We start from the raw sequence: 19,768 nt of genomic DNA on the forward strand, positions 1-19,768 counted from the left end.
GCCTTTCACCAAAATAAATGGATTAGTCAATGATACAGCTTTAGCTCTCTTTCTAGACAGTTGGCAGTATGTGCTACTATAAAGGAAATGTGTGGAATCATGGGAAAAATGAAGCCAGTCTTCTAGCCTGGCATTTCATATTTTTAAGAGTTACCCACTCATGCATATTTTTAAGACTAACTTTTTAACTGTTATAAAAACAGTTATTGAATGTATATTAAAATTTGGCAGAGTTGATAGCCTAAGTTATCATTAATTCATAATAAGGCAAACCACAAGAATTTTTTTTTGCAAGTGACTTATCCTAACATGCCCAGTTAAATGGTACTTAAATACTTCTGATTTTAATCTCAATGATTTTAATCTCAATGAAGCACTGCAACATTCATATTAGTACAGTTAGGAAAATCAATGACTTCCAAACCTATTAACTGGGATGATCTGGATTTAAATGTTAGATCTACAATTCTACAGCTGTGTCATACTGGGCAAAGCACAAAATTTCCCGAGTCTGTTATCTTTTTTGTAAACTGGGAAAATAAAAGTACCTAACTTAGAATATGTTTTAGAGGTTAAATGAGAAACTGAACATACAAAATTGAGCATAGTGCTTGGTACATAATAAGTTCTCAAGTAAATTCTGAATTCTACTTACCTGAAAATATTAACTGATAATTTATATATATATATATATATATATATATATATATATATTGTTCTCATTAATTTTAATTATAATTGAAATCTAATAGGATTATACTATAATTGCCTCATTTTCCATTGACAATACCTACTAGTGATATCAATGAAACACTTTAATTATTATATAAATATATCTGCACACACATATGTATGTGTGTATATATGTGTGTCTCTATACATATATATGATCTTCAATCTTTTCTAACATAGCATTTGGTTTATTTCCCCCTTTACTTCTAGGAAGATGGTACTCTCTGGATGGAGGACAAGAAGATAATAAACAGCCTACATTGAACCATATGCCCACATTAATTTAACAGCTGCTATTATGTCTAGGCTGTGTCTTTTTCAGAGGCACTTGGCACACACAAAATGACATATGACAATCCTACTTAATTTATCATCTAGCATAGTAACTAGGACACAGTAAGAATTCAAAAAGTGGTCAGTGATCAAGACTTACATCTCCTGATGAAAGAAGAGTAGGTAGATTACAAAGCTGACTATCACAAGGGAAATATGCCCTTAGACATGCTGTAAGGCAATATGAAATGTTGTACATTGTTCTAATATATTTTTCTGATAATTACATATTGCTATGGTGGTATTTACATATAATTTATAAATGAATATATAAAGTTGGGATGTGGACCCAAATAACTTTGTATTAATAGGATTAACTTTAAAAGGTATGAAGACTCACTCAGGGAGTGGGGAGAAATGTGCTAAAATATTTCCCAACCCTCTGCCCACTGATCTATTGATCAATTCATCTTTTCTTTTTTTTCAGCTTGAAAGTTCTGTTAACTAGATATAATGGAAGAAAGGCACACAGGAGAATTAGTGATGATCAGTGGACATAAAATAGATTGTGAGAGTCTCTTAGGTATCCAATTTCCCAAGTTCCATAAATACCACACAAATTATTTCATCAAAGTAACTGTTTGTTAAATTCTATTTTATTTGAAGTCCTTCAAAACTCATAGTTGGAGAACTTGATATGCAGTTTACATCTCTCTTTTTTTGATAAAAGCAATCATCACTTCATTAAATTCTCAATAAAATTTGTAGAGGTGTTTATTACTTTTAGATTTCGTTAGTTGTTTTTTAAGGAAAGGAATACAGCTGCCTTTTCACATGGATTGTCCCAATATTGTAACTCATCCACTTAGGATCTTCTTTTGTTACTAAATTCTGTCTTAGGTCATCGCCAGGAAAGGTGGTCTTCCTTTACAAACATAAAATGTCAATGTATAAGCAATATATGTATCATATATTTCATGTAATGTGTTGTAAATATACATGAGATGTAAATTGAAAAAGATAAGACAAATGTTTTAAAAAATTGTTGCTAGTTATTGAGTTGAGATAATTTTGCTCTAATTATATTAATATTTTATGGAGAGAAATATGACTTTTTACTCTTGATTTAACCCTAAGTAGTATAACAAGTTAAAGCTATATTTGTAAATTTAGATGTTTCAGTATTTATTTTGAGGTACTGAGGTTAGAACCAGAGGCATTTTACCCCTGAGCTATATCACCAGAGCTTTTCTCTTTTTTAAAAAAGCTTTTACAGAGTTGCCCAGACTAGCCTCAAACTTAAGATCCTATTGCCTCAACCTCCCAAAATGCTGGGATTACAAGTGTGCACCACCACACTCAGGCTCAATATGTTGTTTTAAATAACTGTTATAACAGAAAAAAATATTATTTACAAGCCGCAAAGGTCTAAATGAGATCAGTGTAATGTAGGTTCTGCTTACTAAATTGTAATACCATTTTTCCTCTCATCTGCCAACTATGTAATTTTTTTGATATCCAGAAAATAAATTTCTGTCTTCCCTGAAAATAGTTATTATCTCATGCTTAATAGAAGGTTGTGTGCATCTTTATGTAATGCAGTCTTTCTTTCCTCTGGTGCAGTACTTTTCAGTTCTCCCTCTAGTAGTGGGTCATGTGATTACCTCCATGGCCATCTTTTAGTTAAAGAGAAGAAAACGGTTTACTAAGGAGGCTGCAAATACGTACATGGTACATCCACATATGTATATAAGCATATATATATAGATAGATAGATAGATAGATAGATAGATAGATAATATAGATATAGATATGTGTGTGTGTATCAAAGTTCATCCAAACCACGTGAATGAAAATGGGCATTTGTTGATTGATCTGTGCTTCAACAAAAATAAGAGTTTACAAGAAACTCCAAAATGAGTTTTAGTTTAATGGTTGGAAATATATTAAAGAAGGAAGGGGAAGAGAAAGATGGAAAAAGAAAAAGATCTTTTATGCTGCGGCAGAAGGAATATTTACAACATGAAACACAAGAGAGATAGAGGGATAATAAAGATAGAGGCTATATCTGTCTCCTTCCTAAGTACTCCATTTAGAATCTGATCCTTCCAAACCCAGCAGTTGAAACGAACCATGATGAATGGAGTGTAATAATTGTGTGATACGCTTCATATGGTACCTTTCAGAATCACATACTATCTGGAGCATCATTTATGAGAGGAAAGGAATGTGCTGCTGTCAAGCTCCTCCCAGTCTCTGCTTCTAAGTTTGCTTCACAATAAAAAAGAGTCATGAAATAAAATGCAAGCACTCTAACAGTAGTCTCAAAATGCAACTTGAACAGAGTCTTGCTTTCTGTGGGCAATTCCACTGCTTTCACAAAAACTTGATTTTAGAGGTAACTTAATGGGTTTCTCCTCTTTTATGATTTTTACAATTGGAAGACATAAAGTGGATCCTCTCGGTTCACATTTGGACATAATTCTGGCAATGTCTGCATTTCCCTTAGAACATCAGTCTTAATTTATTGAAAAGTGGTAGGTTAACTATAATAAATGAAAAGGCTAAAGGAATGAGGCTCAAGGATCAAGATTTGTGGTGCAATTGACTATGTGATCTCATAATAAAATATATACAAAAAATGGTCACTTTGCATGAAACAAAAAAAAATCTAGGTGTGCAGCTTTTAATTCAGAGCTAAAGGAAGTTTACTGGGCGGTATAGATGAGGAAACAGGTGCAGAAGCATTTAAATTTAAAGACCCAATAATGGCTTATTAATGGCAAGGAAAGTACTTCAATGTCGATTTCCTCACTGAAACCAAAGCTCTTCCCTGCACTTTACTGGTTTCCCTTCACACAGAGAAGAGTAGCAAATGGGGATACTGGGCTTGGTTGTAGGATGGCCATCTCTACTTATGTGTGGGCCCAAAAGCCCTATCAAGTCTATACTAGGTCCTACTAGGAGCAATGGCAGTGGCCTTGTAGTCTGAAGGGTCCCCTCATTGTGACAGGAGCTCTGATTACCCTGCTGAATAGAAGCTGTGGTCATCTAGTACTTAATTAAATTGTGCTTTAAGGAAACATCATTTTTTTATGGTAGTTTAAATTTTATGGTATTCCAAGCCTTAAGTCCCTACAACAGTGATTCTCAGCCCAGGTCACATTAAAGTCAGTTGAGGAACTCCTACATACATGGAAACCTGTGGGCAATTCTACTTTATTTACAATTCCATCTCAGAACAGTAAAAGAATTTCTAGGAGGTGGCCTGGAATGGTACAGTGATGTGTCACATGATTAACATTCTGGTCAGCAACAGACCAAATATACAATGGTGGTACTCTAAGGTCATGATGAAGCTACAATGCTCCTGTCACCTGGTGACATCATAGTAAAGTCAAAGCACAACACATAACTCATGTTTATGAGTGCTGGGGTAAACAAACATATGGCACTGCCACTTGTATAAAGGTAGAGTATATACCATTGTGTACAGTGCATGGCACTGGAGAATGGTACTAAACAACTGTTCCTGTTTTATGTGTTTACTAGAATCTTATTCTCATTTTAGAATATACTCCTACTTATAAGTTCTCCATAAAGCAGCCTGCCGTGTGATGCTAACTGCAGCCTCACACATATTCTATTTATTTCATCTCTTGGTGGAGTCATTTTCTTTCTCTTTAGCTTGATTTAATCTCATGCTGACTTGCTCATCATGGCCCTAAAAGCAACAAGTGTCTCTCTCTCAAACACATGTACAGGCACACACACGTGCACACACACATACCATATAGTCTGGGTGTGTAGTGGGCTCTCCAGTCTAGGTTTGTGTGAGTATACTCTATGATGTTCACATATTGACAAAATTGTCGAATGACACGTTTTTCAGAACCAACAGTATCCGTGTTGTTAAGTGTTGCATACCTATATTTACTATTGTAGTTAAAAAGAAAAGAAAAAGAAACTCACCAGAATGGTGTTTTTAAAAGCATCTCCATGTGATTCTACTGTGCAGTTAAGGTCAAGTGTTACCACTTTCCAGAAGAAAGTTGTTTGGAGTTTTCTTTTTGCCCTTCTGCTTGTTTAAATGTTCTTATAAAAGACTCTACTGGGGGTGGTAGAGTTACAGCTAAAGTCTTAAGTCAATGCCCTTTCTAACCTTTTTGATACTTTCTGTAAAAGTTACTCTGAGCTCAGATTCTCCAACTTTTCTGTTCATCAGAATCCACTGGTGGACTTGCTAAAACAGATTTCTGGGCCTGCTGCCCAAACGTTCTGATTCAGTAAACCTGGGATGAGACCAGAGAATTTGCATTTCTGACAAGATCCCAGGTGCTACAGCTGCTGATTCGGGTATGGCAATTTGAGAACTCTGAACATTTGATAAAAGCTCACCAGGTTCCTTCTTCCATAATGATTTTTTCCAATGGAAGGCAAGACTCTGATAACTAACACTCCCAAACCCTGTATACTTCCCTCCTCGTTGGTGCCCAAACTCCAGCAAATGGACCCACCTATCAAAACATCAATAAGCTCTCAGACCATACTGGTTAGACTCTGCCATTTGCTCTTAGTTGCTTGAGAATAAACGTCTTTTCCTCAAAATATCTCAAATGCATTTGAAATGAATGATTTTCTAAAGGCATACTATTTTCTACATATGTAACACCACTATTTTTACACTACAGTATCTTTTCGCTGTGCTATATGCACATGGGTGGGCACAAGCACGTTATGTTTTGCTTCTTCACACGGAATAAATAAATGGGTAAAAACAACCCCTGACTTTCTTCTTTCTGAATTCATTAATTCAAGGGAACTGCTAGCAGCTGGAAAATGGAAACTGAAGCCCAAAGTTGGGGAAACACCAGGATAAGCTACAATCAGGAAAGTACTTGGAACATTCGAGATTTACAGTAAAAAGGGAACTAACATTTACTGAATTCCTACCGTGAGTCAAAGAATTACACTGTGAATTTTTAATTCACAAGACAGTGATCTGTGTTCTCTCAAGCCCTCCTGATGATTCTTAGCAGACCAGAGTTTGAGAATCACTGTTCTAAGAAAGGACGTATTCAAATGTTGATGTTTCCGAAGGAAAAAATAAACAGACACTGGATTTTTAACTGAGCTGGTGAAATCTTTCCTGAATGAGAAGTACACAGTAAGGGAAGCAAGCTGACTGGGAACTTGGGGGAAGAGAATAACCCTAGGGGATGGGAACAATGCCCAAGAAGACATGGAACTGGCCCCTGTATCAGGCACGCTGCACATGTACAAATACCCTACCATGGGCTTGTCCAGGCAGAATAAGCCAGGAGATTCCTTCAGGGAGGTGGAGGTGGGGTTTTCAGACACAGCCTGACTGTGACTTTAGGATCTCTTTCACCACAGGAGTTCCACTATTCTAAATGTTTCTGGTATTACCTCAAAATGTAAGTGAATTGGTAGATAAAGTTAAGGAAGAACTCATTTCTGTAGGGGGAAGGGAATACAGCAGGAGAAGCCTGAGTCAGACAGATTCAGACTTAATCCTGATAGTCACTTCCTAGCTGGTGATCTCAGGCAAATTACTTAATCTAACTCAGGTTTTGTCCTTATCTATAAAAGGGGATAATCATACCTACCTCAGAGAATTGTTGTGAGGATTAAAAGAGATAATGACATGCTTGGCACCCAGTAGGAACGCAATTGTCCAAAAGCAGCTGGCAGCCCCAGCTCTCCCTCCGGCATAATGGAAGCCATCCTACCTTTTTTTCCTTAAGTAGAAGCTTTTTCTGCTGAGTTTTTGCTTTTCATTATCTGCTCTGTGTGAATAGAACTGACCAGAGAGAAGAGTTGTTGCCCTCCGAGTGTTGGTGACTGTCAGCCTGGTGCCTTCATCCTACTCCCCACCTTTCAGGTTTTTCCCTCCAGCTCTGTGGGGGTGGCTGAAGATAGGGGTGCCGCCCCAGGCATGTTAAGTACCCCTCCAACATTCAGTCAGCTTTGCTTGGAGAATCAGCCTTAATTAGTCATTTACCTAGCATAACTCAGCAATTCTGTGTTTGAAGTAGAAGTTTCCTATGTAGATTTTAATTTCCTTATTTTCTATGTCACCTAAAAAAGGACAAAAGTTCTAGTCAAGTCAGAAGAGGCTTTCGGTCTCTTTTTTTCCCTATCTGCCTGTTTGGGATTTGTGGATTTTAAGAGTAAATACCTCTTAGACATGGATGAAGTCTGCATGCCAGCTACCTGTCAAGTGCAGCAAGTACTCAGCCAGCTACTGCATTAGGTTTTGGTTTAAAGCCACTCTAAATGATTTATTGTTTCTAAATTATTTACATGGCATTATTCCTTTCTTGTAAAATGCTGAAGTGCTGTCAGGAACAGCACGGCAGCAAGGTTATGAATGGTACTACAAGTAAATCAAGGTAATTAGGCTTCAAGTTGCAAATACTGACAAGTTCTCCACCAGCCACCACTTCACTGACGATAATAAAATTTGCATGATTTCCTGACATTATATTCACCACATATTTTCACTGCACGCTCACTGTAATTACTTAGGGCATGATCTCACGCTCAGAGCAAGCAGAACTCTCACTGAACCCAGCCGTGACTATTACAGATGCTTAGAAATGAAGCTGATGGAATTAAGGGGAGAGTTCCCTACATAGCTTTAGGGATCTGTGATGTATCAACTGAATCTTGACAGCTAAGAAAAAGGGAAATATTCTCAACTACTCCTAAATAAGATCAGGTCAAATTATAATGAGGCCAAGGTATCTCAAAGATAGTATTTGGGTCTTGGGTTTTGTGGTGATTGATTCCTGTAATTTATTTTCTGGATCTTTGATGTCAAAAGAAAAAAAAAAGGTAATTTTATTCTGTGATATGAAAACACATCTAGGCATAGCTCTAGGTATAACTTTGGAAAGAAAATTCTGTTATTTTTCAAAAATCAGAATGAATTAAAATGAATCAATGTACCAAAACATCAGTAGGCACCTTTGGAAGCACAGGGGAACTAAAGCAGATCGACTTTAATGTCTATAACCCATTTCCAGCCTCTCATTTAATCATTATTCCTCCGTGCTGGGTGCATGTCTCATATATGCTAGTGCGCAAACCATTCATTTTCCATGTCTAGGCTCAGCAAACCAAATTTACATCTGACCATTTAGTTTTCTTTTCTAAACCCTAAAGCACCCCCATAGCTGTCTCAAAAAAAAGAGGGAAAAATTATGTTTTGAACTATGTAATATAGTTTCAAGGATTAACACAATGTAGAAATTAAAACTTAGTCTGGCTAAGTTTTTAAGCTGAGTTTGACTCTCAGCTCTGCCTTGCAATCCTGTGAGGTTTATACAATGCCTCAGTTTCCTCATCCTAAAAAAGGGGAAATTACTATATACGTGCAGTAGTTGTGAAGATTGACGAGATGAGGTCAAAGTGAGTGGAGGCACAGTATCTGGCCCACAAAAAATACTGGTTGACAGGAATAAAATGGAGTAAATTCAATTCCAGGCATGTATGATTATGTCAAAATGAACCAAACTATTACGTACAGCTATAATGCACTAAAAAGAAAAAAGTATTAAGATTGATCCATATCATTGTTGGATTTCAAAAACTATCAAACATAAAGAATAGCATGTATTTTAGCTATAAAATAAGGAATGAAACAAAAAATAAAGAAAAGAAATTTTGATTGAACATGAATGAAAAGATTACAAATTTTGCAAAAATGTTCTACCCTGACCCATGTGTCTTTTAGTAAGTCCTCAGAGAATTAAAGGTTTTCCCATGGAAAATAGTGTTTGAGCTAGGAGCACGTTAGGAGACAGGGAAAAAAGGAGCCTTATTTTCTAGAATTTAATAGCATTGTCAGACCTGAAGAGAAGGAGAATTTTAGGAATGAATCATCTCTCTCTCCACCAAGGAAAGCAGCTGGTAGTGTAGCAATAAAAACAACTGAGTTGCAGCAATCAGATCTCAGGCATCGGATTGCTCCAGATCATAGCAAGGCCACACCCAGAGGTATATACTGGTGAATCCTTAAAATAATGAACTTCATCTAGGATTCCCACATCTTGGGCTGGCTCTGATCACAGTTAACATAGTTATTCCTCCAGATCTGTTACAATGCAGCTATCTCCTGTCTTTGTCCAAATATGTTGGGGAGCAGTAATGGCAATGTCTATGAACTTGTAGTAAGGTATGTGCAACCTTTAGAAATGTGGAATAAGTCTGTTGTAAATAGCTTGTGTTAATTAGCTTAAAGATTACATCAAGCACTGCGGTAGGTTTACTCATGGTTAATTATATCCATTTTTAGACCAGTAGTAACTTATGAGATTTCTGGAATGTGTTTAGTAATCCACTGAGGAGACTGACTCAGAGTCAAAGAAGAAAGATATCCAGTGTGTCCAATTGCCATGACTGTTGACTTGTATCATTTGTTCCCCACGCTTCAACATGAATAGGGAATGCATCAAAAGTACATAGTTCAATTAGCACAATAGGGAGTATGAGCCTATTATGTAGAAGTGACACATTTTACACTGAATCATATGAGTGGTCATAACTTCTGCTAAAAATACACGTCATTTTTCCAGTGCCCTTTCTTTTGCCATTGATGGTATTTTGAAGACAAAACAAATCATCTTTTGTAGAACTCAGAAATCTGCTTGTTTGGTTGTTATTGATGATGGTGTTCTCATTTCTCCTCCTCAAGATATGTGGGAAATAAGTCTTATCAAACCCCTGAGAGACAAGATCATAAACTTTCTGAATAAATGAGTACCTTATTATTGAATGTGTGGCATATCACCAAAATATTGAAGCACATTGTTAAGGTTCTAAGTGCTATTACTATGGTATTCCACTTCAATATGCTCTTGATCAAATGACTTATAATTAAGGTAGCAGCTGGTCAATCAACATGTTTATGACCTAGGGAGTACATTTTATGTGTTCTTTTAAAAGCTAAGATTGGGATAGTGCCTTAGCAGCAATTTAGTTCAACTTCCATCTTCATTGTGTGCGTCTTTATGTCTTTGCCTTGGTTTTTGTCATATTTATAACTATTATATTTTTTCCCCTCTCCCTTCTTTTCATTTGGAAAGAATTCTCTCTGAGAAAGAAAGAGTTTTAGAAGAGAACTGAGCTTCTGTATCAGAAATTAATGGGAGCCACACTAGGAAGAACGATCTATCTTAGGAGAGTCAAGTTGAGCCAAATGTTAAATTTAGTAAGAACAATGAAAGGCTTTGGTTACCTCTAAGAGGGAATCATTGGTTGTCCCCACCTGGACATCATTTGGAATGATGTTAAAACACCTTTGAGAACTAATGTACACTAGCAGAAGAGATGAAGTGTTTGTTGATCTTCTCAACCATTCATTTAACTACATTGATCACAGTAGCCATGTTTTATTGGCATCCGACCCTTCCCCTCAGTAGTAGTAATCTGTAATTGTTAAATAGACCTTTTCTGACTGCAGAACATTCAGGGTCTGGGTATTATAAGAGAAGGCTTTCCCTTATTCATGTCTATCCATAGGGTCTTTCTGAAGGGAGCCTGCAGCCACAGCAGAGTTATGGTGGGGGAGCATAGAGTTCATCCACACCTTGGAGAACTCTTTGTATCCCTACATGCATACAATTTGGAAACTGGCTGAAGGGGAAACCGCAGACCCAGATCACATTGCTGGGGAATTTTACAAGTTATGAGGCTAAATCCCAATAAGATTTCTAAGGCCTTCCAGCTAATTCATAGCCAGGCTAAGTCCAGATACAGACTTCTATTTGCCAGTTAGCTTTCGCCAATATAGAGAGGGCATTGAAATGGCTCCCCTTTATAGAACTTATATGACCAACGAGGTGACACAAATATACATGAAGAATAAGTCATCATTTTTAAATATCTGTATATAGTAAATTTGATAAATAGTATCTGATAAAAAATGTATGGCTTCTTAAAGTTATATTTAAAATGGTTATTTATATATTAATGGACTTTATTTTAAAATGCTGCTGACCTATGTGACTTGCAACTGATATTATTTAATAATTAATGTATATATGACCTAAAAATAAAATGAGGCATGCAACAAGCAATTGTCAACTCAACTTATTGAGCCCAGTAACAATGATATATCATTTAAAAATTCAATCTAGAATGTATTGTTAATCATAGACTTTAGACCTAAGTGATATAAGACTTATCTTCATTTCCTTTTGCCAAGGTAAATATAACACAAAGAGAAATTTACTTTGAGTATGATCAGATTAAAACTGGTAGCATTTAAAAATAAGAATTAACATCAGAAGATGCACCACAGAAGTATATTTGGCGCAGTAAGGAACACATGGTGGCTTATACCTAATACTTCAATCTTCTGCTTCATCTATAAAATAAGAATAAATCTAGCTCACTGAATTTTTGTAAGAATAAAAGAACATAGCAGTCATTTCTGCTATAGCCCAATACACTCATTTCTAAATGTCACTACTGTATGTAAAATTGCTTAATAAAAGCTATGGGACCCATGGGGAAATTAGGTTAATCGAATAACATTCAGATAAAAAGGATTGGAACCCAACAAAAATACCAGCACAGTTTCGCACATGTTAAATGGTTAAGAAATATATGAATAGTATGGTAAGTATGAGGTCTTGCCTTTAAAAAGGGCTGAAGTTTGCTTGCATTTAAGCTTTAGTGTATTCTGGGTAAAAGATGAAGAGAAGAAAACATAGAAGGGAGATTAAAACTTTTTATTATAGGGGAAAAGAGAGTGAGAGAGCAGAGAATAGAAAGATTCAAATAGATTGAAAGAGGGGAAAATTAAAAGGTGGGAAGGTGTTGGGCCACAAGTCCAGGGTGGCGCTGGAAACAGGGCTGTCGCCTGTGAGATGTTCTCAATTGTTTTTCATTCGCCCGTTTGAGCTGCCATAACAAAATTCCACCATCTGGGTGGGTTAAGCATCTAGTTTCTTCTCTCACAGTTCTGGTGACTGGAAGTCCCAGATCAACTTGCCAGCAGAGGCGGTTTCTGATAAGGTTCTCTTCTTGGTCTGCAAACTGGCTTTGTCTTTCCTTTGCCTTTCTTCTGCACATGGGCATAAAAAGAGCTCTGGTGTCTCTTCCTCCACTTTTAGGGACTGTTGGACAGTCTTATGACATCATTTAACCTTAATTACATCTGTAAAGCCTGTATCTCCAAATACAGTTACATTGGGGGTTAGGGCTTCAACATATGAATTTTAGAGGGAGACAAAATTCACCCCATAACATGGCTAAAGGAGAGTTACCTGAAAGCAGGTGGGAAGTTATAACACCAGGTGCAGTCAACTGTGGCTCACTGATCCTGGGAGGTGTGTGTTTGTATTCTGTGAATTCATAGACAGCTCAGTCCAGCAGAAATAGTGTTTCTCACAGATGAAATTGCATATAAGCCAACACAAAATTCACATTACACTCAAACTGCTCCCTAGTTTATCAAATGTGTTGGAAGACATTAGTGTTGTCAAAAAAGTGTTGTAACCAGACTGAGTGTTCTCATTCTTTCAATCAAAAACTTTGGGGTGTCTTCTTTGTGGCATGCACCAGAGATACTGTAGTTAATCAGGCAAACAAAGTTTGTCCATTTTATTGGGGGGAAACAGACCATTTACATGCCCTGCCCTGGGGGAACCAGTGAACACAGAAGTATGTAAGATTGATTAGGAAGCACAAAAAAGGCTCTGATGAAAATATGGAAAAGACACTTCAGACCCTTACCAGAGAAGGCTTCTCTGAGCAGTTGGTGAAGAACCAGGAAAGGTAGAACAGAGTTCCTGAGGCTGCAGAGAGTAGGAGATGTTAACAGAAGAATGAGGAAAGAATCAGATCCATTCCAGTGGGCAAGCCACTTAAGGGTTCTAAGCAGGAAAATGATGAGATTTGTCTTTTCAGAATTTCATTCTGAATTCTCTGTAAAATTCACCACAATGAGAATAAGGGAAGCTATTTAAATAGACCAAGCTAAAGATGAGGGTGATTTGGACTAAGGTTACAGTACTGAGAGAGAGAAGTGATAAGACTCAGACTTTATTTTGGGAGTTGTGGTAGATTGGATGAGGGTTATGAGAAAAAGAGAAGACGCAAGGATGATTCCTAGATGTTTGGCTCAAGTGGCTGAATAAATCATTATGCTGTTTATTCAACTGCTGAAGGCTGGAAGCTTAACCAGTTTGGGAACAAGAGTTGAGATAGAGACATGCTAGGTTTGAGATTCCCGTTAGACATCTAAGCAGCAGTTCAGAGCAGGCAGTTGATGATGTGGACCTGGAGCACAGGGAGAGGCTGAAACTAGAGATTTGAACATGGGAGTCATCAGCCCACACGTGGTATTTAAAGTGAAGATGTGATCACAGGGAAGTGAGTCTAGGGAGTGAATAGAAAAGCAGCAAAAACTGAACCCTGGGGTCCCAGGGTTAGAGGTCAGGTAGAAGAGGCATTAGCCAAACAGATAAGGAAGGAGCCGGTAGCTGAAAGGCATGGGCCTTTTTTTGGAAAACAAGTAAAAGTTGTGTTTCATGAAGGACAGAGTGAGTCACGTTTTCAGAGATTTTCAGAAACATTGGCAATAAGTCACAGATTGGTGACATGCCTTGTATATTTGAGGAAAATAAACTCCATGTGTGCCAATATGAACACATATTTCCACCTATTGTTTGGGGAGATGGGACAAGGAGTTAATGCTTCAAAATCTTGCTTTGGATAGATAGCATTGTATTTTACAGTTTGTTGTAGCCACTGAATTTTTAAATTTGATGTTGCGTAAAAATTCTCTATGCTCACAAGAATGTTGAACCATGTCCCCCCTCCAAATATAAATATAGGGTCCTTTTCTTACTCTGCTTGAAGTTGTCAGTCCAGGGTAGCCCCTTGTTTTCACTGACCATATGATGCCTATATGAACAGATTCCCTAGAAACATGAGGCTGAAAGTAGCCCAGTGAGGTTTTCTGGGGAGTACTCTGAAGAGTGATACTTATAACAAGGGTTGTCAGACTCAGCAAATAAAAATAGAGGCTGCTTATGCAATATTTAGAATATGCTTAGGCTGTAAAATTATTAATCATTTATCTGGTGTTCAAATTTAAACGGGAGTATTGGAGTCTACCTGTGTCACTACCCATAAGGAAGGGAAAAGGACAGGGCAGAGGAGGAAGGTGATTTTGCATGGTTGCAAGGGAGATCTTGGCTTCTCCTAGTGGAGTTTAAAGCTGGGATAGTCCTTCATATTTATTGAAAAGTGTGATCATAAAGCCAGGCCACTGTATCTCTGAATCAGCCAATGACCTCATTGCCTGTGGTGTGGGTGTAAACGTACCCACAGCAATTCCCCAAGAAGAAGAAGCACAACCTTCAGTAGCTGTGTTTTCAGCAAGTGGGGATGGAGTGTCACACTTTGAAGAGGGAATTTGGACCAAGCTCCAAAGTATCTCAGGTTTGAGTGCCAACACCTTAAAAACTATCCACTTCCTCTCAGATGACTTACTTCTACATCTAATTAAATAAGAGATGCTATCTATATTCAGAAACCTAAAAGTGCCAAACTTTAAAGGACAGTCCAAATGTAAAGTAGTCATAATTATAGTAGTCAAGTTACTAATACTAGTTTTACTGTCTATAAATCCCAACCCCTCCACTATAGAATAGAGCTTACTTGTATCATTGTCCATGTTCCTTAAGCTTCTTGAGGGAAGAAGTCATGTCTCATTTATCTCTGTGTATTCAATATTTAATTCTGTATTTGACATATAATAAGGATTCAACCCATGTCTATGGAAAACAAACAGGGAATAAATAAGGAAGCCATCCAAACTATAATTGACAACAGCTAAATCTGCCCTTTTTGAGAATGGTGGGGAGCTGATACGAGGCCCCCAAATCAATATGAGACATGATTTTCATTTTTCCTCTTATTTTCTTAAGTGATACAAAACTGGCTCTATTCTCCTCAGCCTCTGAGTTTCTTTACTAGACAATTAGATTCTTGACCAGTCCCTGAATCATTCAGTTCCTTAGATGTTCATTTAATGCATTATTGTTTTGATGGATGAATCATGACTTGTTTTCAATGACATGTTTTAAAGAGTTAAAAAGAAAGGGGTCACTTGGAGCCCTTTTGAAAGCTTTTGGAAACTTTGAGAATCTCCTTCCTAAAGGGAAGAAGACATTCAGCACTGCCTGGTGAGAAGTACAAGAGGCCTCTATTTTTCTCTCACCCTGCAACCTCACCTCTTATGAATGTTTCCTTGCATTAACCCTTGAGTGAGTCACGCTGATGCTTGATGATAATCCTCTGGTGGACATGCTTCTCTACCCAGAATGAGTGTTGACATGAAGTAGGCTCCAGATTCCCTAAAGCCAGACCAGTGATCCCGAATTTTAACCACACTAGATCCTGCCCGCACATCCTGCCTCTGGCTCCACACCCACCTTTACGCCCACAGCCTGAAGCTGTGACCACAGAGGCAGACACTTGCAGGGTGGTCCTCTGAGCACACCCTCAGGGAAAGAGACGTGAAATATTTATTGACTGTAGGCCAAAGTTACAGGAACGCTGGCTGAAAGCACTGCAAGGGTGCCTCTAACATGCAAGGTAGACACAGCAACATTTGCCAGCCCCTCAAACGTCCTGGGGGAGAATTGCTTTGCACTAATCCTACCAGTCCAAAGAGCAGCAGCTGTTCTCAAAGGGAGTCTGAAATCTAATCCTTTGTTTAAGACCAACACTGAGAGGTGATGTTTTATTAAAAAAAAATGTTCTAAATTGTTAAAAATTTTCTTGCTTTCAGCAATCAGGTAAAAAAAGAGCTGAAAAGTTAAGTCAGACACAGGGCCACATTCATGCCTTGATTTTTTAAATTCACTGTTTCTGTGCTATAGGCATCCTTGTTTTGGAAAATAAATCAGAGTCTGGAAAGCACAGGTCAGTTTTTCCAGTTTCTGAGAAATCCTATGGTCATTGATTTACCATTTCTAGCTAACAGGTCAATGTTGTTTATAACAGATGGTTTGAGGTCTCCTTTAAAAACCTACATACGATTTTCCTATACTCTGATGGATCCTTAGTTATCTTTAAATGAACACAGGGGAAAAAATCTTGAACACTTGACAACACCCTGTATGTCAATAAGCATGGAAAACATACTATAAATTCCCAAAGGGAGCACCAAAGGAACTTGTGAATTAGTACCAATATATGTAAAGTAACCTACAACATAATTTTTAGGGTCTATTATGGTAAACAGTGTCCTAACATAATAAATTTCTTTGACAAGAATAAGTGTCATTTTGACCTACTGAGAACTGGATGTAACATTCAATGATATGATTCACTGGCTTGATAATATAAGCAAGATTATAAATTTCCCTCAAAACAGATATGATAGCAAGGTGTAGAAACACATATCTATAATCCCAGTGTCCCAGGAGGCTGAGGCAAGAGGATCTCAAGTTTGAGGACTGTTTGAGCAACTTAGTGAGACGCTATCTCAAAATAGAATTAAAAAGGCTGGGGATGTAGCTCAGTGGTAAAGCACTTGTGTAGCATGCCTGAAGCCCTGGGTTCAATTCCCAGGACTGAGGGTAGTATGTGTGTGTAGGGGGTGGTATTATATTTAATTCTAATCCCAGAACCCTAGCACAATGCCAGGCATAAGGAGCTAAATGAACTGAATATGTTTATTAGAAATGTATTAGTAGTTTTTTGTCATGTATTACTAGTGACCAAGAAATCATTATTCTTTTAGTTTAAGTTGACTCCTTGGGACCTCAGAGTTTTGCTAGACCCAGTTGATTTCACATCATTAAACATTAGACTCCTTGGACTAATAGATAAATCTTGTTTTCTGTGCACTGCACCAGCAAGGTGGGATGTATGTATTTCTCTCATTTACTCTCTTGTTCTCCAGTCAGGAAAGGCCAAGAATCCTAGACAACGTGATTTCTAAGGTGGAAACAAACGATCTCAGACTGACCCAATTTTATACACAGCAAAACAACTAATGTCAGAACTTAAATGAGCACGACTTTCCCTCCTAATCATCTTTTGCAGGAAATCCAGGCCTCAGAAGGATTTTATAATAGTCATTGTGATAAATATTGTTCTTTCACTATTTAAACAGAAACATGCTCTCAGCCCTTTTTAATGATCTTTTATGCAAAAAAAAAAAAGGAAAAGAATTGACTGAGAGCCTGCTACTTTTATGCTTCTTTTCCTTTCCAAAATTTAAACTCATTTTCTCAAATGCTCTTTTAGGATGGGGACTGCTATGGTAGTCATTGTATATTCTCCTTATACATTTAATATGCTAGTCTACAGATACACGTACTCTCAGGGGCATTCTACTGAGGCAAATGTAGGACAACTAGCAAACTTTTAGAAATGTAAATATATAACTTGGGTCAGAGTATGGAAACAGGCTATGGAATGCACACATCCTACAAAGACGACCCTATCATAAAATGAAGTACTGCTGTTGGAAGCACAGCCATAATTGCTCTCTGGAGAGTAAAAGACATTGTCTTGCCTCCTCAGCAGAAATTCACCTCCCCATATGAAAATCTGATAAATTTTCCAGTTTCCCACAGAGGGGACGACAGAGAATTTAATGAGAAACACATTGGAACGGGACCTGTCACAGTGTGATTATACATTCACTAATCTCTCTGTAGGGTACAGAAAAAGTCCATCTTCCCTGAGAGAGTTTATCTGAGAAAAGGGAAAAAAACACATCTAGAAATAAATTACCAAAAAGAAATGTCTTCACTCTCCCACTGACACCTACTGACATCCCACTGGACTACTTGTTTGGCCTACAAATAGCAAAACCATAAGGATTTGCATAGTAACCTATTTTTATGACTGCCAATGAAATCTGAGTATTATAAGATGACTAATTTACTGATACATAAATGCAGCTTGCAAGTGTCTCATATTTTTTGGTTTGAACTCAGAATTTGTGTTTAAGAAATCCAAGTATAATGAGAGGGGCAGTGGATATTCTTATGGTAGGAGCTATCTCATGCCTAACATGAAATTCTCTTCCTGTCATCTGTCATATTCATCAAATAAATCTTATTCAGCAGTTATATCCATCCTAAAAGCATTTTTGAGCAACTGAAGTACACCAGGGACATAGAAATATAAGCATACACTAAATTCTATGAACAAGTGGAATAACCAATAGCCTCTAGAAAGTGTTTAAATCAGAGGGACACATAATTCAAAAGGGCTATCAATTAAGAGCATGGGTAATCCTGATATTAGGTTGGGCAAACGGCAATTTTTAAGTGGATATACTCCCTCCAGAAATTCAAAATATGAGAGTACATTAATGTAAACATTATAAAGAACATACTGAGCAAATATCAAGCAAATAAAAGATGCCTCACTAGTTGTGTGCCTTGTGCCTGGCAGGGTCTTAAAAAAAGAAAAAACTTTCGGAGCCAGGTGCAGTGGCACATGCCTGCAATCCTAGTGGCTCATGGGGCTGAGACAGGAGGATGGCCAGTTCAACTCCAGCCTCAGCAACTGCAAGGTCCTAAGCAACTCAGTGAGACACTGTCTCTAAATAAAATATAAAATAGGGCTGGGGATGTGGCTCACTGGTTGAGTGCTCCTGAGTTCAATTCCTGGTACCCCCCTTCACCCCCCACCCCCCAAAAAAAGATTAAGAAAAAGAAAAAACTTTTCTGAATTATTAGGAATGTAAGAGAAAGGCAATAGAAAGTTGTGTCATGAATTATCCTTATTTGGAGGAGTGGTATCAAAAAGAAATTTATCATAATTCTTCATAAATTTCTGGAAGGCTTCTAGAATTTTAATCACAAAAGAGGTGTTCAAAAAGTACATGTTTAATTAAGGTTCTAGATCTATTTGTTACATGCAGCGATACTCTGCTGACTCTTTCTGGATTAATTCAAATACTCTTTCTGGATTAATTCAAATTTGTGATGTCCTTTATAAAATGCTATGCTCAGGATTGATCTCAATTTGATCCAACCTTACACTTACTCAGTTATTTCTTTGCTGGGGTTCAAGTCCGCACATTGTGCTAAGTAAATGCTCAACCACTGAGCTGGATCCTGGCTCTGATCCTGTTGTCATTCTAACTAAGACAAACATCTTTTTAAAATACCTGTATTACTCATTGGAAGCTTATTTCATGTGGTTGTCCGGTTTCATCTGGACATAGAATATTAGTTTCATCTGGGGAAGAACCTTGTCCCTATTTTGGACATTAATAACTGTCAATATATTAAAACTCAATAACTGATGGTAAAACTGGAAATGATGCTAGAGATCAAATGATAGAGTCCAAAATTAGGGCTAGAGAGTGACTTGTGATATCTATGGCAGAGTCAAGACAGAAAATATATATAATTTATTAAATTAAAAATATATGAGCCCTTGATTTCTAACTAAGATACATATGCATTTTTTAAACTTAAAATTGCTTAAATGCTGTTTGATGACTCATAGCTCACTTGACTGATCTCATGCTTTGTGTGATTCTTGGTTGTGAAAGGCCTCTACTGACTTTGATGGCTTCTCTCTCCTGAGACTTTCAAATAGAACAAAGAGTGTGACAAATAAGGTAACTTTTTTCTCTGTGAATGATTCATCACATGAAAACCTTATTTCAGAAACTGGCCAGTACAACTGAAATAAGTGAGCAATATTCATTTATCTAAAAGTTCCTGTGTTTTAAAACTTG

The sequence above is a fragment of the Urocitellus parryii genome, chromosome 10 (assembly GCF_045843805.1).
Source record: "Urocitellus parryii isolate mUroPar1 chromosome 10, mUroPar1.hap1, whole genome shotgun sequence".
NCBI classification, from domain to species: domain Eukaryota; kingdom Metazoa; phylum Chordata; class Mammalia; order Rodentia; family Sciuridae; genus Urocitellus; species Urocitellus parryii.